Source organism: Pelodiscus sinensis, chromosome 1 (genome assembly GCF_052426305.1).
Source record: "Pelodiscus sinensis isolate ZL-2025 chromosome 1, ASM5242630v1, whole genome shotgun sequence".
Lineage (NCBI taxonomy): Eukaryota > Metazoa > Chordata > Testudines > Trionychidae > Pelodiscus > Pelodiscus sinensis.
Genome location: NC_143052.1, coordinates 72,376,082 through 72,401,170, shown reverse-complemented (window position 1 = coordinate 72,401,170; position 25,089 = coordinate 72,376,082). Strand labels below are relative to the sequence as shown.

General features: G+C 43.0%; 1 protein-coding gene across 2 annotated transcripts in view; it reads right to left on the bottom strand.

The window, feature by feature from the left end:
• SYT1 (synaptotagmin 1) overlaps positions 1-25,089 on the bottom strand; it is a 523,899-nt gene that overhangs the window by 43,360 nt on the left and 455,450 nt on the right. The window lies entirely within an intron of this gene.

The window sequence follows — 25,089 nt, the reverse complement described above, 5'->3', positions numbered from 1 at the left end:
CATCCAATGTGTGACTCCAAAAGGTATCCAACATGTCATTCATTTTTTATGCTGAATAGTGGTACAGTATCATATATACTATAGGTTGAATCTTTCTAGTCCGACACCCTCATGACCTGACGGGTGTCGTGAACACAGAATTTGCCAAACCATGGGAGGTCAATATTGTAGTGAGTGGCTCCCTTTATTTTTATTTTGCTGAGGCAAATAAATGGAATAATGCTTGCCATGCTGCTTAGAAATGTATGCCTGTACTGATACATCCTGTATAAGCCTATGCCTAGCCAAGGCTTATCAAGCTCTCTTCATAACAAAGTATTAGTGTTTTTACATAAGTTTATTGTACTGGCATAAGGAAATATATAGATAAATCATAAAAGTCATGCTTATACTAAGAAGCATTACCAAAACTTCCACTGCTTGCTGGGCTCTTAGAAGATATTTAGGGGGTAGATTAGAACTAAATAACAGCACAGAACATGGAGAGCCAGGATTGGTAGATGTAACATTTTTTTTACAGGACCACAGAAAACTTGGCCAGATCTATGATAATCAGACATCCACCTAACGAAAATCATGCTGGACCATGGATATTGCCAGATCAGAGAGTGCCAGACTAGAGAGGTTCTACCTGTATTTGGTAATAACTTAGACTTTTGAAACTATTTTCTTAATTCTGTGGTTCCTGAACCCCATTGGAATTTGTGGTCTTTGGTTTTCTAGACATTTAGCAGCAAGGTTGATATGAACCTTATTGAAAACTTAAATAAGTTTGTCAAGTTTACTTCCAATCTTCGTTCTTTTTTCATGTATTGCCAATTCCTAATTGTTTAGGTGAAAGTGCAGACTGAAAAATAAATACTTGGAAATGAAGAGACTTGCACTTAACATCAAAAATTCTGCAATGCATTGACAGCAGCGAAGCACACAAAAGTGTGTATCCTAAATGCCTGAAAGTGATGAACATAGATGTGAAATGTCTGCTTCGTATTGTATACTGGACAGATATTCATTCCTTAGCCCTGGTCTACACAAGGGAGTTATTTCAAAATAATCCCCTTATTTCAAAATAACAAGAGGAGCCTCCACACTACCAAACCCATTATTTCAAAATAACAGTCTGGTTATTTCGAAATCTGTACTCCCACTTTTCTTGGAGAATAAGCTTATTCCAAAATAGTTATTTCAGGAGTTATTATTTCAAATGTAGTTATTTTGAAATAATTTCCTAGTGTAGACATGACCTTAGTTCCATATTACCCAGGTTCTGAAAACTACAAGTTGCTCTCCTTGTGGTTTGATGATGTGGCAACAACTTGAAGGGCTCTGTACACGAATGCTCCAGAGGGAGGATTATTCCCACACAAGGGATTTATTTGTTCATTCAATGCTAACTTTTATAAATTCACGTTTGATAAATAGCTTTATGTTATAGATTATGGGTCTCATTGCTAATTGTTCCATCCCAATTTGCAGCTCATTTATTCTAGGTGCCCTTTTTATGGTACATTTTTTCTGCCTCATTTTGTCCTCTGTCCTTTCAGTATTATTTTTCATTCACGGTTACCTTCATTATTATTGCTTCAGAGGGGTAGCCGAGTTAGTCTGTACAGGAAAAACTTAAAAAACAACAGTAGTCTGGTAGCACTTTATAGACTAACAAAACATGTAGATGGTAAATGGGTTTTGGGTCTGGACATTCTAAACGCAAAACTCCATGAAAGCGCATGATACCATCTACATGTTTTGTTAGTCTTTAAAGTGCTACCAGACCATTTGTTGTTTTTTAAGTTTTTTCATTATTATTACTACTTCTCTGGCATAGAAAATTTTCTGTTGCAAAACTTTAGATGTTAAATTATTAAAAGTTTCCTGTTTCATCTACTTTAGTGTGGAAGTTCTCTTGTATGTCAAAAAGAGCCAGATCACTATATTTGATTGCTCCATTGGTGCAAACCGACCTTAAAAGGACAACTTGGCATTCCCTAATATAGGGAAGGCACTGTAGCATGAAACTATTATAGCTGTCACTATGCCATCCACTGCATCCTCTTCCACACTGGTGGAATTCTAGAGGAGCAGCTGCAGTTCTGCCAGCATGTGGTTGGTTTCTATGAATGTGTAAAGTCAGTAGAATGGCCCCTGAGAAACTGTTTCCAGCTCTTATATGTTGAAGCAGCCCAGTGGCATCTCTAAGATATACTGGCTGTTCCCTTTCCAGGCTCAAGGTCGTCAGAAAGGCAACTGAGACCTTGACACACTTCTGAAAACCAAGCCTATGATGTTTTATTGCTGTTTAAATAATAAATAGGATAAAGTTTAAATAGGATTGGGATTAGTATCTTATCAACTGTATTGAAAATACCAAAACAAGTTTAATATCAAAAAAGCAAACCATAGACTCCAAAGTACCCTAAAACCAAATTTTGGCTTTAAATTATGGCCCTTTAGGATTTCAGAGGAGTTTCTAACACGTGAAAATCCTGCAGTGTGATTTTTAATCAAATTGGGGACTTTTACATAAATTTGTCAAGTGCTAAGAAGATCAACAACTGGCGGTTATGGTTTCTCTTTTATTTTGTAGCATTTTAAAGAATTACTGCCATTCTGCATTTCCTCCTCATGTATCCATCTTACTTTGAACAGGTCAGAATCTTCCCTGGCCAAACCTTTTCAGATGTTAATACTTTTGATTTCTCTACATTTTCTTCTTTTCACATCTTTTCAGGGGGCTATGATAAACCATTTAGTAGAGTTTTGTGAATAATTTCAGTCACTTTTACAATCCTTACCTAATCTTTTCTTTTCACCCAGATAAATAATGTGGCTAGTTTTGAGGATTAAATGACTGAGTGGTTTTAAAGCTGAGCAAGATTTGGGGTTTGTTTGGGTTTTTAACCTCTTCTTTGAAACAGCCAATACCTTTAATGGGAACTGAGCAGTTAAAAGGCCCAGGCTACTTAAAAATATATGGAAGGGAGATTTATTAGATGAATCTATTTTTTAAAATTTAGACTTTGATACTTTTTAAATTTATTATATTTGTTCATTACCCTGGTATTTGGGTGCTTCATATAGCTTACAAGACACCATTAACAATACTTGTAATGTGCTATCAGATCCTTTTATCTTGTCTGCTGCTTCCATCTCTAAAGCTACTTAAATAGATTGCCAGTGCTGCAGTATAGACCACAGAGGTAATGTTCTGTAATGGGGATTCAGTCCTCTATTTAGCACAGCAACTCAGTTAGGGAGGCTTTGTACTATGCTAACATATAAGAAACAGCACACTCCAATAGAATATGTAACTAATAACTACATTTAAAACCTACAATTATAACCCCCCACTAAAATCTATCTAGACCTGTGGTACCACAAACAAGAAAGTGGTCAGTATGAAGCAAAAATTTAGTTAAAAGCCTCTGATTAAAGCCTCAATTAAAAGCTTGTCAGAACAAATGCATCTTATATTATAACCTGAAGCCCATCAAACTCTGGTCCAACAGAGTGCCATAGGAAATGAAGATGTGCTGCTGACAAAATAGGCTTGCTGTCAGCCTAGAGAGCTCTCTTTCAGGAGTGACAAGTGACAGTGTACCCTGTCACTGCAGCAAGGAAAAGATGAAAGGGGCTTCTCAAATAATTAACTTCCAGGCTCTTCAGGACTGCAATCAGCACCTGGTGTTTCACCTAGAAGTAAATAGGGAGAAAGGGCAAAACACAGAGCACTAGCACCAAAGCCAGGGGTGGGGAACTTTTTTTGGGTTAGGGGCTCCTGACCCACAGAAAAATCAGTCACGGGCCACACACAAGTGAGAAGCAAAACGCAAAACCAAACCAAAAGCAACTGTCACTGACGTGGCCCCTGAGTCAGAAGGAGAAAGAGACTCCTCACATTCCCCTTTCACACCAGAGCCTAGGCGAGCCCAAGCTAGTAGATTTTGTGTGCTCCAGCCCTGTGGTGGGATGGTGGGAGAAGGGAGGAGAAGCACCAGTGCAGGCTCACCAGTTCTTGGGGGGAACCCTGAGCCTCGGGGGCTGGATCCAGGCAAGCCGGGAGCTGCATCCAGCCCCTGGGCCTGAGGTTCCCCACCCCTGAGCTGAGCGCTTCCTGCATCTTCTCCCATCTCAGATGTGGCCAGCAGTATTTTGTGCCAGTTGCAGGCTTCTGAGTAGCTGGAGTGCACAGTTCCCAGTAGGGGACACTGCCATATAATGGTGGATATTCTATTTCTTATGGAAGCCTAGTCAGCAAAGGAGAGAGATAAGAAGCAGGTAGGCTGCAGTCAGGCAGCTATTTACAACTACACACCTGTGGCCCTTGTGTAAATCAGAGCAACCTAGGAGCTACTCCACCTTACACCAATGGGCTGTAGTCCTCAAGGGACCAAACTCCAGTTGAGAATTGGCAGGGCATGGACTTTCTCCACTCCACCCTTGCCTCCATACACTACTCCCTCCCACCTCAAACATGCCTCTTACACTAGAAGGACAGCAGACACATGGCTGCTTCTGCTGGATTTAAGCCATTTTAGAGATTCTCCTAGCCAGACAAATTTTAGGTAGTAGGGCCAGATTCTAGATATTTTGTACTACTTGAGAACAGGAGGAGGGGATCTGTCTCCGGGTATGGCTAGACTGCATCCCTCTGTTGGCCTTTTTTGACAGATCCTGTAAACCTCCTTGCAGGAGGCATAAGGGATCTGTCGAAAAAGGCTTTCTCAACAGATCCCCCTCTAGACTGCCGCTTTTTGCTGACAAAGTGCTAAGTCGGCAAAATGCGGCAGCTATTTTTATGCAAATTAGGCATGGGATATTTAAATCCCTGCCTCATTTGCAATGTCTACCTGCCTAATCTGCATTCCTCTGCTGACAGAGGGATGCAGTCTAGACAAACTCTCCCAGTCTGCAAAGATGTTGATAACATAAGAACATGAGAAGGACCATACAGGGTCAGACCAAAGACCCATATAGCCCAATATCTTGTCTTCTAACAGTGGCCAATGCCAGGTATCACAGAGGGAATGTACAGAATAGGTAATCATCAAGTGAGTCCACCACCACCCTCGTCACCCATTCCCAGCTTCTGACAAACAGAGGATAGGGACATCCTGGCTAATAACTATTGATGGATCTAGTCTCTATGAATTTATCTAGTTCTTTTATAGTTTTGGCCTTCACAGCATTCTCTGGCAAGGAGTTCCACAAATCGATTGTGCATTGTATGAAAAAATATCAATGACAACAGGTTTATTCCTGGTTTCATTGATGTCAATAGCAAACTCTCACTAACCTGAATGGAGTCAGGATTTCACTTATAGTCTGCATTATAGAAGAGAAGCAGCTTTATTTTTATGTTAGCCATATATGGAAAGGGGCCCTACAGGCTACTACTGACTCCACGGAGACCCCAGGTGCAAAGATGGAGCCAGTGCAACTTCAAACTGTCTTGATAAAGGGTTGAGAAAAATAAATCTCCATTAATTCCTCCAGACACTTTCCCCTACCAAAAAGTATGACACATATCCAGGTTAATCTGCAGCCAGATCAGTTTTCCAGCCCTCTATCCTGGTGCCGCACTGGGAGATTAGAAAATCTGAATCTGAGAAGATGTGCAACCGAATCTCAGCAACATATAGAGGCCACTGCAGCCCAAAAGTTGAAGACTCAAAAGGAAAATCTCAGTAAATCATACAAAAATATTTTCCATTTCAAGTAAAGAGCAGCAGTCAGTCATACCTCTAATTTAACAGACTAGCATAAGTGAAATTCACTGTCATTTCCATAAAGCAGCATTTTTATAGTCTCAGGGCATATTTTGATAATTGATTGATAAAAATATTGAATAGTACAGGCCCTATTAGAAAAATCTATCAAAAAAGTAATCTCCAAACCTGTTACAAAGCCCTCAGAGAAGGAATCCAGAAATCATTATAACACTATATAATTAGTTTATGATTTTATCAGCATGTGTGTCGGCAGGAGCAAAAAAGCGGCTGCTCTTCAGTGAGACAATTCTATCACAACAAGGCTTACAATGCTATTAATGTAAAAGCTTCTCACTGTCTGAAAATCCTTTGCCATGGCAACTTAAAATCAGCTGCTTCCAAATAATTTTAAAGCTTAACCATCCTTCCTAACCCTTGAGCTGCAGACCTGATATTTCAACCAAGAATATTAAATCTTCCTAATAGGTATATGCATTATCGCTATAAAGACCTTCATGATGAGCTGTTCCATTTACCCTACAGGGACAAGTAATCATTTCAGGTCTCATTCATGGCAGAAATTATTGTATCAGAAATCTCATATTCAGACCATTGAAAACTCTTGCCATACAATGCCAGGATGGCTAGAACATATAGATATTTTTTGCATTACAGCAAACAGCTCTAAACTGAACCATAATTTTATGCTGCTTTGCACTTGGTGACAGCACTGATTCTCTTATCATCTTCGAGGATATCTGATAAGAATTATCTGATTCAGTGGAAGCTTGAGACAGTTTCAGTTACAGAGGTACCAAATACTTTAGCAAAATTCATGTACCTACTACTTCTGAAAGGAGTGGAGATTCTTCCTAATTCGACCAGTTGGATTGAGTCATAGGAAAGTTAAATTAGAGACCAGAAAAACTGACTTTTTTGTCAGTCAAAAAATGAATTCAAGTGCATTTTTCAGTCATGATTCTTTCAACCTGCAATTTATCGTAAATACTGGTTTGGATTAATTTAATATGATTCTTAAATTTACATACCACTATTCATGAATTATAAACAAGCCAATAAAACAAAAAAGCTCTCCTCCAAAAATTTTACCACACGTACACAAAATTGCTTACCCACCAATAGAATTCCTCACTGTCATGTCGAGGTGGTAGGGAGGGACAATTACATTTAGTACAAATTGGTTCTTGTTTAACTTGACTATTCTTGACTGTTACTTAGAGTGTACGTTTTTTGCAGCATGGACTGTTCACTGTTCGTACAGTCCATAGCACATATAATAAACACTAGTAATGTGGCCACGGAAAAAGTCAGCTTGGATTGCAATGCCAAAAGGATCCAGAAAACAGTCACAGTGCTCCTGAATGCAGAAGGGCTCAAAGAACTTGTGTCTATTCTATTACTAATGTTACAGCAACACCTAGAGGTCACATTGTGCATACATACAACAAAAGCAAGCATCTATCTCAGGAGCTTCATAGACAACACAAGTGGCAGAAGGGAAAACAAAGGCATAGAACAAGGCTGGGACCCAGAATAAAGGGTGGGTCTGAATTTCTCCCTTGCACCACACCTTGCCACCAACGAGTGTGTCCTATACTGACTGCAGCTTGCCCTGACACAAGGGGTTAGACTTGAGTCTGGATTTGGCCATGTTGGCAGGTATTGATTAAGGACTGTGGATACCCCCAGAAGGGGGTGAGAACAGAGTGGTGGGCACTGCTGTAGAGCAATGTTTTGAAGAAGACACTGTGGTCCAGGGAACGACGTGAGTCCCAAGCCAGAGGATGGAGACAGTGATAAAGGGTGATGCACTAGCCACAAGGTGGTGTACTCAATAAACTAAGCTAATTCTCAGTATGACTAGCAGGAGGTGTCTCAGAGGTAAGCCAACCCTGCTATACTCCCCATCAACCATGTCAACTGTATCATGTGCAACAGTAGTGCCCAGGTCATGAGAGATTCTATAATTTACACAGACCTAGTGAGGGAGAGTTACTGGCAGATCCCAGACATGTATCATGCATTTCTCTTCCTCTTTTAGTCACCTGTCTTTGTTTCATCTCTGAAAATTTCAGAGTGGCGATCTGAAGAAATGGACACAACTCTCATTTAAATAACATTTTATCATTTGTCATGGTGCTTAACTCTCATTGAAATTCCATCTTGGGACTGTGGAGTTAACTACTTAAGGGAGTGTAATACAAATCCACATGATTCTTCTGAATGCTTCTTTTTTGAAGTTCGATATCTCAGTTAGCTGATGAATGATTAGAATTGGATGTAGTCAAGTATTTCCCCATTGATTGCACATCTAAAAAAGCTCAGGTAGGCATTAACTTAAGCCCAAAAGATTCTTTATAGAGTCACTAGTATTAGAGGGTATTATATGAATTAAAGTATCTTTGTTTAATAAACAAGGGGTATTATGTGGGCAGATTTCTGTCCCATTGAAGGCCCCTTTACTTGTCAGAGTAATGTAAAAGGGCCTTAGTATAAGCAGGAATCAGCCCTCTAATTTATTCACAGTATATAAAGGCTGGATCTTGTACCATTGAGCCAATGAGAGTTTTGTCATTATCTTTAACTAGATCAGATGCAGACCCTGAGGGCCAATTTTTAAAAAGAATTTAGGTGCCTTAAGAAACAAATAGATGCATAGTAAATTTTCAAAGCACTTAGGGGCTTAACTCACATTAATGCCAATGAAGTTAAGCGCCTAGGCATATTCAAAAATCTTAGCAGTACTGTTAGATAGCTAGATATATTTAAAAATCTGGTTTTTATGCCCAATAATCCTATTTTGTAACTCACTGCATTATTTGACACAGTATCATTTGGCAGTGAGTACCAGAGATTAAGTATATGTGGTCTTTCCTCTTGGCTGTTAAAATTTGCTACTTAACTTAACTTAATTGAATGCCACTTTTTGGTTTGTACTGTGCAAAGGAATAAATAAGAGCATGCAACTTGTCAAAAATCCCTACTTAGTGCAAATTTAAGGATTTCCCTATATGAAATAAAACTGTTTGCAAAGGTCCTTGTTACTTTAAAAAATATTTTTATTATTAAAGTGTCTTTTTTTAACAATTTTCATGTCATTACTTTCAAATACTTTTCTTTTTGATTTGGCTTTAAAAAACTACAGTATTTCACTGAGTGGAAGTCATGCTAACCTAATTAAGTCATCAAGTGATCTATTGTTCCTATTGTCTTTCCTACAGTCTTATTAGCTTGCTAGACAATATTTGATCATATGTTTTTGCTATTTTTCTGTGCCTTAAATCCATTTTGGAATATGTGCTATTCAGCCTCATTTTATTCTCTGTAAGTAAAAATTGACATGAATATTGAAGGAAAGAATAAACATGTTTTAGACATCAATGTAAAAATATTACTGCCTTACAAGTAAAATGCAGAATACTTTAAAAGCAATGAATTGCCTAAAATACAGCATAGAAATTAATAAGCATTTCTTGGTCTCATTCTTCAATGACAAGGGACACTTTCCAGAACTAGATTAGACAGTTCTTAGAGCTGGCATATTAGCAAAGGCCCTCTGGATTTTATATAATTGTTACATCCACCCCTAACCTTCCCCAAACTAAAAACAAAAATCCACCAACTGTCACCAAGAAATGTAAATAAATAATAGACAAAGTTCCTTCATGGTTCCTGAGTCAGCCATCTACCCATCAGAGGGAGCTCTAGCTAAGTTTCAAACTCTTTCCCCAAACCTGTGCTGACTTAACTGACCTTTTATAAAACAAGCATGTTTCAGAAACTCCACAAATTATACACTGAAAGCAATGGGACAATCTGTGAGCATGAATATTATTAACCTGACAAGGGAGAAACTGACCAATGTAAGTTAAAGCTAAATTGGCTTGTGTTTCCTAAGAAATATGTGAAGTTAAGACGCAGGGAGATAAATGTCTGTTGGAAAGGAAAGGGCAAAAACGGTGGAGGAGGAAATACTATTTTCAAACTTTAGAGAGAATATAAAAATAGAGAGTGAAAATCAAAGGCAAAATATGTAAAACGAGGCATGAAAGTATCCATGTAACTAGAAGAATATATTTTATTAAAACAATATTGAAATCAATGCAGAACAAATTTTGTACCATATGGATATTTGGGCCACTGCCAGCCCTTTGCCAGAAAATAAAGTAAAGTTGTGTGATGCAGTAAAAAGTTCAGGGAAATCTCATCATGACTGTTTATGCACCAGATGTGATGCTCATGGCAAAATATTGTTAGTATTCTAGTAACAATAACATAAGGTACTGGCAGAGTGGTTGCTCCCAAGCTGGTCCTGAAGATTCCAGGTAATACAATACACAAAGATTAAAAACTATAGACTGAAACCTACAATATAAACAGCTTGCTATCTTGATACAGAATTCCTTTAGACATCTTAGGTAGAGGTAGATCTTAAAGTATTCCTATTTTCCTTTTCATTATAATCTAAAAGCATTATTATACAATTTAATGGAAGAAGTCCTAGCTCCTCCTTTCACATTACTGATGCATGTACAGCAGCTGGATTTTGCCTTTAGATGGCAGCACAAATACCATACTCAAGCCACAGCAGTTCACCTTTGCCCTGTTACACAACTCGTGAAATAAACAACCACAAACAGCAGCTTGTACAATAAAACACACACATATACAATATATGTCATTCTCCTATTTGGGATGCCTGATTGCTGTAATATAAGACAAACAAAAAAAAATTCCCCTGGGGCTCTTCACATTTTGAAGCAGATTTCATGGAAATTTAACTCAATTTCAGGAATATAATTGAACTAACAATCTGTTCTCTCAGACAGGATGTCCCCGGCTTGATATTATGCAGGGCTGGACAGATGCCAAAGCTGATTTGAATGTACCTCAAAGCACTGCTGAAGAAGGATTGTTTTTTCTAATAGCAAGATTTGTGTGTGGGGGATAGGTCAGGCAGCAGCACTTTGGGTAATGCAATTCTGTCTTTCCATCTTCTATCAGCATTCAAATATGCTGAAACTGTAAACAAGGGGAAAATATAGCAAACAGAATGTAAACAAGGAAAGCCAATGTGTCTCTACTAGGAATGACTCCAAGTAAGCAAACCCTTATGCAAATAGCAATTGCATGCTTAGGGACTCAGAGTGTTCTGTACTGAAATCAAAAGTGAACAGAAGCTGCAGAAACTGCATTATAAAATCTGTATGATTTAGGTCACTTGGTCTGGATGTTTAAACTCAATCCCCAGATTCAGGGTCCTCTCCGCACACTGTACAGTCAGAAATAAAGAGGAATGGCTTCTGGGAATGGTTATGAGCAGTATAGAAACTAAAAAGAAAAACTATTAGTTTCTTTTAGCCAGAGCTTGAAACCAGACACACAGTGAACAAATTGAAAGAGTGAAATACATACTACAGGTTGAGCCTCCCCTGTCTGGCATCCTCAGGATCTGAGTGGACCTGAATCACAGAGTTTGCTGGACAAGGGAAGGTCAAGGCTCCCTAGTCAGCTGTCAGCGCTGTTCCTGGCTAGGGCTGTACTCTTGACCGCTGCCCTGCTGTCTTCAGCCCCGCACCGTGCCAGCCCTGGCTGATGCTGAACACGCCCCCCCCCCCCCACATGGCACTGGCCCAGGCTGTGCACCCAGCTACTGGCCCCGCTGCCTCCAGTTCCAGTGGGGGCTGCGCTTCCCGCCGCTAGCCCTGACTGGGGCATATACCCCTGCCCCACCACAGCACCTATTGAGGCTATATTTCCCACTGGCTGGGGCTGTGCTCCTGGCTACTGACCTCGCTGCCTCCAACCCTGGCTGGGGCTGCACTCCTTGTCCTCAGCCCCGGACGGAGCTGTGATCCCCACTGCACTGGCCTGTGGGGCTGTGTTTCCCACCATCAGCCCAGCCCAGCCCAGGCTGTGCTTCAGAACCTAGACAGCTGGGGCTCTCTGGTCCAGCAATGTCTGTGGTCCTGCAGAACCATGGATGCTGCTGGACCAGAGAGTCCCGGATTTTAGAGGTTCATCCTGTGGGAAGATTTTTGTCTCTGTAGTTTGCAATTGAATAGAACAAGGTACCATCTTTTCAAAAGACCTATATTTAGGACTATCTTTTATCGGCCTTGTCTTTAGTCAGCATATCTTAGGTCTGTGGGCCACTCCTTCAATGTAAAGCACCTCCTCCGTAGGATTTGGAATTGACCGTGACAATGCCTAGATATTTCACATAAAAATACAAGACAGAAGGGTGACGAGAGTTCCTGGGAGATGTGCTGATTAATTGATTTTGATAAAAATATAAATAAAAGAGCATCAATCCTAAGTTTTGGGGAGCCGTAGATAATTTTAATATTCACCATAAATATCTCTGCAATTAATGGTCAAATGTACCCCAGAAGACTTAACAAAATAAAACAACAGGCATACATAAAATTAACCCTCATTGCACTGCCTCCCCACATGTTCAGTAAAAGAGTGCAGAAGGTAAATAAAAGCTGGACTTGGAGAAGAATCCCAACTAAGGTAGTATGGTGGGGGCAAAGATTTTAACGTACTGAAAACACTGCATCTCTGTCTCCACACTCACCCTCCCAGCAGCTTTTTAATACGCATTGCACAACAGGAGAGACAGAAGAGACCCCTATGTTATATTACATGCAAAGTAGCAACTGTCCACCCTTTATCTTCTGGCTCTTTTCAGGGAAATAAGAATGGAGTTATGTAGGAGTAATACAGTCCCACCAAAGCTGGGTCCAAAGATGAGTCTGTAGAAACACGTGGTCAACGTGGGTACGTCTAGACTACAGGCTTTTGTCGACACAAGTTTTTGACAGATACTGTTGACAAAGCTTCTGTTGACAAAGAGTGTCTAGACCACATCCAGTTCTGTCGACAAAGCAAGCCACTTTGTTGACATGACCGTGTAGACGCAATAACGCCTTCTGTCGACAGAACTCTGTCGACAAAAGGCGTTATTCCTCATAGAATGAGGTTTACAGCCATCGACAAAACTGCTGAGTTCTGTCGACGTTATGTCGACAGAACTCAGCGGCAGTGTAGATGCAGGTATAATTTTGTCAACAAAAGTGGACTTTTGTCAACAAAACCCTGTAGTCTAGACACACTCTGAGTGTGTGTGTGGTTGGGGGGGGGGGAAAGAGCCAAGAGGAGAGCAATAACTACTGCTATGAGAGCAATTTCTATCCCACGCCCAGGATTGACACCTGCTTGGCGGAAGTAAAAGAAATTGGCAGATTCAAGAAATTTTTAGAATGGCTCTACTACCTTTCAGTGACCAGTCTCAACACAGGGAAAAGCTGGAACCAAGCCAATTGTTTATCCTCATTGAATTCTGATTTCTTGAGTAGAGATCAGTGTGATACCGTTCCTTCAAGTAGTACTCTGGAAACCCCACATTCACTGTCTTAATTGTATGTGCTATCATTATGTGAAGTTATGAAGTATTGCTGTAGCTGTATGTGGTACTGAAATATGTTGTGAGATGGGGCCCACCTACAACCAGACTTTTTGTTAAAACAAAGGAGTAGCCATTTGCAGCCAGATGGTGTTAGTGGCCCCTCAACACACAATTCATGGTCCTAGCAAGTCCTTAGAGAAGGCAGGTATACAATGGAGACAGATTGACCAATGGGGAGTGACTGACCTCCCTTCCCCCCTCATCACCGCAAAGATTTTTCTAGCCGTTGGAAGAAGGTACAAAAAAAAAAAAAAAAAAAAAAAAGACAGTGGCATCATCCCTTGGTCTCTCTCTCCTTGGTCTACTCTGACTTGACACCTGGAAGGATGTCTGGAGGACAAAGACTTCGAACTGGGGAAGTCAGGTCCCCAGGTAGCAAGGTAGTTCCAGCCTGCATACTGAGGAACTGTAACCTGCTCCCAAGGTGAGAAAAGCTGCTTGCACAGATTAAACATTTAGGATTTAGGCTGTGTGTTTACTTTTTATTTTATTTTCGTAACTATCTCTGACCTTTCTGCCTACCACTTATAACCACTTAAAATCTATTTTTCTGTAGTTAATACATTTATTTTAAATGTTTTATTCTTACCAGTGAGTTTGTCTAACATGCTTGGGAAATCTCATCTCAGGGTATAAAGTCTGGTGTGTGTCTACTTTTCCTCTGACACAGTGGCAAAGGCTTCTGGCTAGTGCAAGATGATGCAGTTCTGAAGTGCAAGACTGGGGAGCTTGGGGGAACTGGCTGTAGCTTCTATATTAATGGATCACAGGTGACTAGGAGATCATTCATGCCACTTAGTTGGGTGTGTGTCCTTGTCTGTGGATGTCTGTGTTAGCACAGTGCCTGTCAGAGGCTTGCAGCTTAACATGTGCATCACAGTGTGACAGGCTCAGATGGGTGCCCTTGGAGGCCTCAGCAGTCCCACAGTTCAGCTGCACCCTTGCCATAGCCAGGCAATAACAGTCTTAAGAACGTCCTTCACCATATTCCCCACCTCCATATGCAAATGTAAGGGGACTGTTACCCCTTACTAAAACTCTGTGGGAGTTTTTTGGTTTACCAGCTTCAGAAGGGGAAGGGTTCATGAGACTGACAGACCCCAGAGACAATGGAAAGCAGTCAACACTCCAGCTCAGCCTGACTGACAGGTTGTAAGTGGGGATTGTTCTGGCTCTGTCTCTGAACAAACAAGCTGTGTGCAGAAGAGGTCCTGCAAAGACAGAGAGCTGAGAGAGGAGTACAAGAAGAAGTCCTGCAGTGACAGAACCAGACACAGACAGGCCAAGCAGTGCAGACTCTGTGTTGAGCAGCAGACTGGCAGTGCTCAGAAAGCCAAAAGGAACAGAGAGGCAACACAAGGAGCTGGAACTGGCCAAGCAGCACAGCCTGCAGCTGGATGTGGTGAGCTACTGGGACCTGCAAAGTGTGGAGAAAGGCTCTGGACTGGGAGAGGGGTCTGGCCACTTAGAGACTGAGGCTGTGTGGTCACTGCCAGTGCAAGCGTGTCCAGCCTGCAGCCCCTTGCAGCACATCCAGGGCTTCTAAGGAAGAGACTGTGAACTGTCCTTACACTCTGCAGACTGCTGTTTTGATGTCCCTGTGCTACAGAGCAGGGCTGTGTGTTCTCATTTAACCATTCTCATTGTTTCTTATTCTATTCTCTTTAATCAGTTGATGTTTAATAAATTGTATTTGCTTTGAACCTTATGAAGTGATCACTGGGCCAAGAAGGCCTGCAGTGTAAAGAGAGCACCTCGGAGTGGGGACACCCTAACTCCTGCCCCTAGTGACTACAAGGTCAGGGATTAAGCCCCAGGAAACCTGGGCCCAGCCTTGTTGGGGTTTCAAGGGCTCTGCTACTCAGGAGAGTGGAGGGGGAGCCCTCAGGATCAGGGAGCCGTGGGGTAAAGGAAGTGGGAGCGGGGACTCAGATCCTTTCGCTGGTTCATTTCACCGGGGTGTATAGAAGCCAGGAAAGTTCCCCACAAGAGCGGGACCATTCCCCCGCTTACACAAACACAGAAGGTACCATGGACAATCTTCTCAAACAGCTGAGCCACTACTTCAGCTGAGTCAGTACTTCCCTACTTGTCTTCACCAGCCAGGAAGGAACTTGGTCCAATTGCCATTGGATCCCTTTAACCTGGAGCAGCCCTAGCATGAGGGGACCGTGAATGAAAGCTGCAAGAAGAAAAGACTCCCCTCAAAACAGTGTTGTGTTTCTACTGCAGCAGATAACTTGGGAAGCAGCCACATGATTTTCTCTACAAAGTCATGCAAAACTTTCATCTCACCATTCACCCTCTCCTCCCAATATTCTATAACAAAGAGAAGGTAGCTCATGTTTAATCCAGCTATTGACCAGTTGGAACAGCTTTGCTGTACAACATTTTGCAGATGCTATTTTGAAATCAAAGAAACATTTATCCTGCTTTTGTACAGCCATGGCTTGTGATCTTAAAACATCTACATGTAGCAAGCTCCTGCTTATCACTAAAAAAAAAGGAAAGGGTGCAGAGAGGAGGTAAAAAAGTGATTTTGAGGGCTAGAAAAAGTGTCTTATAGTGAGAGACCTAAGAAGCTCAATCTGTTATCAAAGGGGAGATCAAGAGGTGACTGGATTATAATACATAAGTAGAGGTTGGACCTCTCTCATCAGGCACCCTCGGGACCTGACCAGTCCCAAACAAGGGGATTTGCTGGACCAGGGGAGGACCCTCCCAACATGGCCCATGCTATCCTGCTGCCCCTCGCTAGGGCTCCAGCCTAGCCCCACTGCTGCCTGCCTGGCCGTGGCTGCCACTGGTGTTGGAGCTCTGCAGCCAGGGACAGTGCTCTGCCATTATTAGAGCTCTGATGCCACCACTGCAGAAGCTCTGTGGCCAGAGCCGGAGCTCCACGGCTGCCGCTGCCGTCCCCAAGCTCCACAGCTGTCCCTGCAGTTCCTAAGCTCTGCAGCCAGGGACAGAGCTCCACAGCTGCTGCTGCTGGTCCTCCACTACTGCCAGGCCACAGGGGCTAGAGCTCCCTGCTGCGCCACCTGCCCCTCCGTGCCCTGCCCCTGGTTCCTAGCTGAGTCTCTGCATCTACCCTCCCTGATGCTCCTGTCCCATGCCCAACCTCCCTGTATCTGGGCTCTGTGGTCCAGGAACATCTGTGGTCCTGCTGGACCATAGATTTTGCTGGACCAGAGAGTCCTGGTTAAAGGAGGTACCACTTGTACCATCAAGGTGAAAAAAAATACCTCCTACTAAAGATTATTTAAAAATTATAATAAGAACTAATGTTTAGAAGTTAAAGTCTGATAAATTTAAATTACAAACAAGACAATAAATTAATAGAGAAGGCAATTAACAGTTAGAATAAACTACCAAGTCAAGTGAAACATTTCTGATCTCTTGAAGTCTTCAAGATTGGATGTCTTTCTAGAAGATAAGCTTTAGCTAAACTCAAGTTATTGGGTTCAGTATAGGAATAACAAGACAAAATTCTTTGGCCTCTATTTTACAGGAATCAAACTACATGATTTAACTAACGTAGCTTTAAAAAAATAAAAATCTATGAATTTTCAGGGTTTACCTAAGGCAGTAAGATGTTCAAATTCCATTTGAAAATCTAAGCCCAGGGACTATCTTTAGGTGCCCTAATTTAAACATTTCACCCTTAGGGTTTTCCCCTTCATATCAACTCATTATTCAAATTATTATAAAAAATTTCAGCTTCCATGCTTTGCTTGAGAAATGTATCTTTACATGGAAAGTGAGTAATTCTCTTGAGTTTTTTCGTCTTTAAAAATATTTGAAAATTCATATTTTTACCAACAATTAGCAGTATGAATTAGTAACATTTATTTTAATTAACCCTCATTTGCTGTACCTCCATTACACCTGCTTATGTAAATGTTACTCAGAAGATATACCTGATAAACTCAGAAGTAGTTACACAGTTATGAAGTGTTGTATACACTTAATTTTGTATAGTTTATTTTAACCTCGGGACACAGCCTATTAAATATTCTAATTACAAGGCACAAAATGTTTATTCTTTTCATAGAATCAGAATTATAAGGCTAGAAAAGACTTTGAGAAGTCATCTAGTCCAGTCATCTGTTCTAAGGCAACATCAAGTATGCCTTAACCATGCCTGACAAGTGTTTTGTTCAACATGTTCTTAAAAACCCAATAATGCGGATTTCACTGCCCACCTTGTTAACCTATTCCAGTTTTTAACGATTCTGATAATTAGAAAATTTTTCCTAAAGATTAAACTAAATCTCCCTTGATGCAGATTAAGCCCATTACCTCTGGGCCTACTTTCAGTGGACATGGAGAACACTCCATCACCATCCTTTTTTGTAACAGTTCCTAAACATATTTGAAAGCTGTTATTGGGTCTTCCCTCAGCCTTCTTTTTTTCAGGAGTAAACCCACCCAGTTTTTAAATCTATTTTCATAGGTCAGGTTTGCTAAACACTTTATCATTTTTGTTGCTCTGCTTTGGACTCTCACTAGTTTATCCACATCTTTCCTAAACTGTGGTGCACCAACCTTGTGCAGCAATGATGTCAGATGTGCTCAGAAGCTTCTCAATACAACGAAAAATAGTCTCCAAAGAACAGTAATTCATTAGCATTTTAACCAGTCACTTTGATAATTCTCTAATGTGCTGGAAGCAACCAGTGTTCTCAGTAGATATTTAAACTCAAAATGCTGACATTTGTATTTCCATTGGCCACTGAACTCTAACGGTGCCCCCAATCTACCTCAAGTGAATGGACATAGTCAGATACGCACAGCTTCTCTTAATTCTCCCGTCCCAGCAAATATAGGTTGATCATATCAAGAATAAATTATTGGAGATTTCAGGGCCACAGCTGTCATAGAAGGGCAATCAACACACTGTGCCAGGTAGCTCTTGATACACACTGCTATCTCAGCTCCATCCTCCTCCTACTTTTGGAAGAAGTAAAAATGATAATTCTATGCTTTCTGTAGCTATCTGATTATCCTCTTAAAAGGTTAATTCCCACGCAGTCTACCCCTTTGTAATTCCTTTATAACCAGTTACTCCAAGGACTATGTTGCCCAGGTAGGACCAAGGCCCATGATCCTGATTTCTCTGTCACTTCTGCAAGGTTATAGAAATAAACCAGGACAGGTAAAGTTGCTGGGGAGAGAATGACTTGGAAAACCATTACAGTACAGGATCAAGCTGATGTTCACAGAAAGTAGAAAAGGAAATGGATAACTGAAAGTGGAGGAGCCTGGACTCAATGAGAGAAGAAATTGTGTTTTTCTTCTTATTTTATTTACCTTGAAAAGGAAGAGCTTTGATTTGGACTAATTTGTACCTTGGAACTTTTTTTTTATTTCTGTTGGGCAATCTAATCTTCCAGCGCTCAAGGGAGAGCTTTCTCCATGATAAATACACATTTTCTAACACATTTGAACCTTGAGACTTCAAACCAGTAAACAAACTTCCACAAAAAAATATAATGAAAAAGTATATATAAACTGGCAATATTGCTAGAGAATAAGAAATATGTAACCCATTTCCTATATACAGTAAACTTCCGATAATCCGGCACCTTTGGGACTCAGGGGGTGCCGGATTATTGGATATGCTGGAGTACCGTAAGGGGGGCTATGAGGGGTTGAGGAGGGGCCGGGGGAGGGGTGGACTGTGCAGCGTGAGCGGCACTCCAGCTGCTCTGCCCCCAGCTTCCCCAAGTCCGCCGCTGCTGGAACTGACCAGCAGTGGACTTGGGGAAGTCGGGGGCAGAGCAGCTGGGGTGCTGCCGGGCTGGTCCCACAGCGCTGTTCAGGTGAGGGGTGGCACAGCGGGACCAACCTGGCAGCAACCCAGTTGCTCTGCCCCCGGCTTCCCCAAGTCCGCCGCTACTGAAACTGACCAGTGGCGGACTTGGGGAAGCCGGGGGCAGAGCAGCTCCAATTGTCCAGCTGGCCAGAGCACTTCCGGGTTCCAGTTGGTGCCGGACTATCGGGAGTGCCGGACCACTGGATGCCGAACAATTGGAGTTTTACTGTATTTTCTTATAGAAAAATATACATTAGCAATAGTAGTGTCAGAACCACCATATAGTCACAGGTATATTTTCAGCACAGAGATGCTCATTAAGGAATTTCAATTCCTATCACTGTAAACAACTACTACTGACTTCAGTGGGAATATAGGATGCAGGCTCTAATTTATGATTTTTTCCTCATTTCCTTTGAGATGAGCACACATACCAGATTCCCTCCTAGAAATAGAACAGGGAAGCCCATAAAATATAGTCATACACAAAATAGTACACATCAATCACCTGTCTATAGGGCTTAGACAAGGAAAAGAAATGCAAGTACAGGCAGTCCCCGAGTTACGCGGATCCGACTTACGTTGGATCCGCAGTTACGAACAGGGCCCGTCTCCCTGGTCTCCAGCAGACCAGGGACGGGGAGCAAACCGGCGGAACACGCGGGCAGTGGACAGCCCAGACGCGTCTAGGCTGTCTGCTGCCCGCGTGCTCTGCGGCTTTGCTCTGCTTTGCTCCTCGTCTCCCTGGTCTGCAGGCCAGGGAGAAGGGGAGCAAAGCATAGCAAAGCCGCGGAGCACACGGGCAGCGGACAGCCCAGACGTGTCTGGGCTGTCCACTGCCCGCGTGTTCCGCCGCTTTGCTCCCCGTCCCCCTGGTCTGCAGACCAGGGAGAGGGGGAGCAAAGCAGAGCAAAGCCGCGGAGCCCGAGGGCAGCAGGACAACCATGGCGCGTCTGGGTTGTCCCGCTGCCCCCGTGCTCCGCGGCTTTGCTCCGGACGCCTGTGGTACAGCAACAGGGGCGCTGCCAGTTGGTCCCGTAGCGCTGCTCTGGGCGGTACGGGACCAGCCCGGCAGCACCCCAGCTGCTCTGCCCCAGACGTCCTGATTCAGCCACTGCTGGTCAGTTTCAGCAGCGGCTGAATCAGGACGCCTGGGGCAGAGCAGCTTGGGTGCTGCTGGGTTGGTCCAGTAGCACCGAGGAGCGGCGGCGCTACTGGACCAACCCAGCAGCACCCCAGCTGCTCTGCCCCAGGCGTCCCCAAGTCAGCCGCTGCTGAAACTGACCAGTGGCTGACTACAGGAAGCCCCTGCCCCGGGCTTCCTGGAATCAGCCGCTGATCAGTTTCAGCAGCAGCTGACTTGGGGATGCCTGGGGTTCTTAAGTTGAATCTGTATGTAAGTCAGAACTGGCGTCCAGATTCAGCCGCTGTTGAAACTGATCAGCTTAAGAACAAACCTACAGTCCCTATCTTGTATGTAACCCGGGGACTGCCTGTAATGTGTAACTAGATTTTCAAATTAGTTTTATAATTTCATTAAAAAGTAATACAAGTTCCTAGAACTTGAAATGCACAGTAATATTAGTAAAATGTGTATTTGACTTTTAAATCATGTGGCTTTAAAAAGCCCCCCCCCCCACCCTATAATATAATATTTTTTCAAGCTTCTGCCAAAATTTAAGAATTGATCTAAAATATATTTGGCTCCTTTTTCGTGATATTAGCATATTATTTTTTAAAACATGGTAATTATAAACTGTAGCAAACCCCCAAAATAGGCAGCAGCTTTACAGCCAGTAACTATTTGTGGCAGCTTTCAGCATTATTAAAAGCAAATTAAACCTGCTGGTAAGCCTATGTGCAACCCTGTTTGACTAATTGCCCCAAGGATCTCCAGCACTAGTTGCAGCATTTCTGAATCTATTTTACAGCTGCCCATACAGTGATGATGTTCTTGTAAAGCAAAATCTCGGCTCTGAATCACTACATTTTTAATAAAATAATAATTATTAAGTGAATAATAATTACATGTAGATAGGCCGTTGTCTTGCTTGGGGTTTCTATACAACAGAATAAAAACAGTACCAATATAAATTAAACAAAAGCCCTCTTAAAATTAGACCAAATGAGAGAATCCAGTTTTAAATAGGCAAGATTATTAAGAGTGGTACTTTTAAAAAGTGGAAAGGAAAAGAGCAGAAAATTAGCACTGGAAGGATAAGTGCTTCTCCTCTACACTTCTTTTTGAGGATCTGAAGTTGCACTAACGAGATAATGAGCAGCTGGTTGACAATGTTCATCTATCAATCAGCTGACCAGTTGATTGTTGATCAGTCTTTCCTCGGTCAATGTGTATAACTACAGGGGCTTATACATGTAATTAGAAATCTCTCTCTTCTCAAATCGCCCAGAGGCTAAAATAGATACTGTCTGTCAATTCTTAATTAATCTATATGTTTTTGCTTGTAGTAAAGAGCTTGCATTAAAGCTTCTGAGAGCAATGTTTACAAGCTTGGTACAATTCTAATTTAATTTTAATCTGCATGTACAATCTTTGTCTCACCCTAGGCATTGCAAAAAAACACAGCAAAACAATCTGACTTTGCTGAAATAATGTCCTTTCTTGGTAGGAATTGCCATGTTTTAATTTAGATGGACCATCCAATTCAATATGCTGTTTAATAAACAGCCAACTAGCCTGTTGAAGATGATGCACTGAAAAGTGCAATCCCCTCTTTCCTTCCTCTACTCCCCCGGCCCCTGACCCAAACAAGCACAGGGAAATCTATCTATAAGGAAAGTTTCTTCCTAATCCAGGTTGACATATGCCCTGAAGTAAGAGGGTTTATAGCTCTTAATTTTGATATAATATAGAGATTTTTATCCCATATAAATGTCAAATTCCTCCAACCTTTGAACCTCAGCCCTGGCTTCTCCAGTTGAGGAAAATGATCAACTGATAGGTGGAAAGGATAGAGCTGGATTTGAGGGTGCAACTCCCTTAGGCCTTTTACATCATCCAAAAAAGCACTCTGATGGCATAGAAATTACCAGCTGTGCCGGACCAGAGACAGGGTAGGATCAGAGAGGTAAATTCCCATCTACAGAGTGATACGTAGCACAACCCCAGGTGATATTCTGATCAACAAAGAAGAGTCAGTTTCAACACAAGGGTGCTAGGAAGGTGACACACCTGATAATTTCAATTCGCTCCCCTACACGGTGCTAGAGGGCAAACTAATACAAACAGAATGTATCTGGATGTCACACAGGAGCCTGTTAAGAAGGGATTATATAACTATTCAGGCTGCACTCATCTTTTGCCTATATTTCTTCCTGTCAGCGACAACTTACATGTTAAGAAAATAGGCATTATAGAGACAAACCTATGTTAGCTGAATGACTTCTGTTCAGGCACTACAGACTAATGGAGTCTTTTGGATTAATATAGGGGGGGATATGTGGATATTGTAGTAGAGGCGTTTGCTGTTTATTTTTAATTTCGCCAGTTAAAAAGCTCTTATCTTTTCCTGTAATGTTTTTTGCATTCTTTCAATATGGCTGGTAGCAAGGTCACAGCACTCATAACGTATTTCTCTTCTACAATATTATATTTGTGTTGCCTGGCTTTTAAGGTTTTTTATATTTTAATGAAGTGATTTAAATGAAGGTTCTGACTTGCATAATTCATGAGCATTCACTCTCTCTTCAAAAATTCTAACTCTCTAAACTATTTTTTCTTGGTGATGATTTTTTAAAAATAAGACAACCAAGGAAGTATTTTAAAATGTGAAGGTAGTGTTGAAAATAGATTTCTAATTACTGGAAAGTGTAGATTTATTTCTGTTTTAATATAATTTGATCCCTTGGGATAATTTTATGTTTATGATATTTGTTTTGCAGACAAAAAGATGCTGAAAATCAGACTGTATGTTCAATTTATAACCTATAAGTACTAAGATTATCATAGAAATATAATGGGCTGTATTAAGGGCCAGCTTCTCTTTGATGCCAAGATCTGCTTGATTTTTTAGACTGGGGCACTGGACCACCAAGGAACCAATTACAAATCTGTTCTTTTCCCAATTGTTAAACAACTAGGCTGCGTCTAGACTTGCATGATTTTGCGCAAATACTTTTAACGGAAAAGTTTTTCCGTTACAAGTATTTGCGCAAGAGAGCGTCTATACTGGCACATCTATACTGGCATGTCTAGTGTAGACGCTGTCTTGCGCAAGAAAGCTCCGATGGCCATTTTAGCCATCAGTCTTTCTTGCGCAAGAAATTAACGTTGCTGTCTACACTGGCCCTCTTGCGCAAGAATATTTGCACAAGAGGGCTTATCCCTGACTGGGAGCATCAGAGTATTTGCACAAGAACCACTGATTTTGTACATTACAAAGTCAATGTTCTTGCGCAAATACTCGCGGCCAGTGTAGACAGGCGGCAAGGTTTTGCGCAAAAGCAGTCACTTTTGTGCAAAATCATGCCAGTCTAGACGCAGACCTAGCCAATTAGCCCATCATAAGATGGGATTTTCAGCTCTTCTCTCCTGAGCTCTCTCTCTCTCTCTCTCCTCCTACTGCCTCCCCCATCTCTCTCAGGGTATGTCTACACTACCCCGCTAGTTCGAACTAGCGGGGTAATGTATGCATACCGCACTTGCTAATGAAGCCCGGGATTTGAATTTCCCGGGCTTCATTAGCATAAGCGGGGAGCCGCCATTTTTAAATCCCCGCTGCTTCGAACCCCGTGTAGCGCGGCTACACGGGGCTCGAACTAGGTAGTTCGGACTAGGGTCCTATTCCGAACTACCGTTACTCCTCGTGAAACGAGGTGTACCGGTAGTTCGGAATAGGCACCCTAGTCCGAACTACCTAGTTCGAGCCCCGTGTAGCCGCGCTACACGGGGTTCGAAGCAGCGGGGATTTAAAAATGGCGGCTCCCCGCTTATGCTAATGAAGCCCGGGAAATTCAAATCCCGGGCTTCATTAGCAAGTGCGGTATGCATACATTACCCTCCTAGTTCGAACTAGGAGGGTAGTGTAGACATACCCTCTGCTCTCCTCCACCTCCTGCCTCTCTCTCCATCTCTTTCTTTCTCTTCTCCCCCTCCTGCCTCTCACTCTTCCTTTCTCTTCTCCTCCTCCTCCTGCCTCTCTCTCCCCTCCGTCTCTCCCCGCCCCTCTTCCTCTTCCCCTTTCCTCCCGCCGTGGCACTTGGCTGAGTGCTGCCTGCTCAGCCGGGCTGCCGCAGGAGGGGAGGGGTGGTGACGTAGACAGCCCCGCCCCTTGGCCGCGTACGTCACTGCCCCGCTCCCTTCCCCTCCCTCCGTGGTGGCTCGGCTGAGTGTTGTGCGCTCAGCCGGGCTGCCGCGGGGGAGGAGGGGCGGGGCGATGATGTACATGGCCAGGGGGCGAGGTTGTCACCCCCCCCGCGGTGGCCCAGCTGAGGGGCACACCACTCAGCACCACGGTGGGAGGAGGACGAGGGGGCGGGGCTGTGTACGTCCCACTGGGGCTTAGCTGAGCAGCACAGTCCCAGTGCCATTCAGCTGGGCCACAGCCAGGGAGCAAGCAGCAGCACCCCCCCCTCACCAGGTCTGCTTCCTGCCCCCCTCCTCCTGTCCAGCCCCACAGACCCCAATCCTCCCCTCAGCTCTGCTTCCCGCCCCTTCCTCCTGCCAGCCAGCCCTGTGGCCGCCGGACACCCTCCTCCACCCCCCTGCCAGTGCTGCTTCCCTCCCGCTTTCCTCCGGACCCCCCCATCCTCTCCTCCAGCCCCACAGCCCCCGATACCTCCCAGCTCTGCTTCCCGCCCCACTTCCGGCCAGCTCCGCCCCCCTTTCCCTCCCTTCATGGCTCCCCACCCCCCTTCCCCTCCCTCTGTGGCACTCCCACTGGGCCCAGCTGAGCGACGCAGCGCTCGGCTGAACCACCATGGAGGGAGGGGAAGGGGGGCAGGGCGCTGATGTACATGGCCAGGGGGCGTGGCCGTGTACGGCAGCGTTACAGACTCACAGACATTGGGCTACTATATATGTGATGACTCTGGCATAGATTAACTCA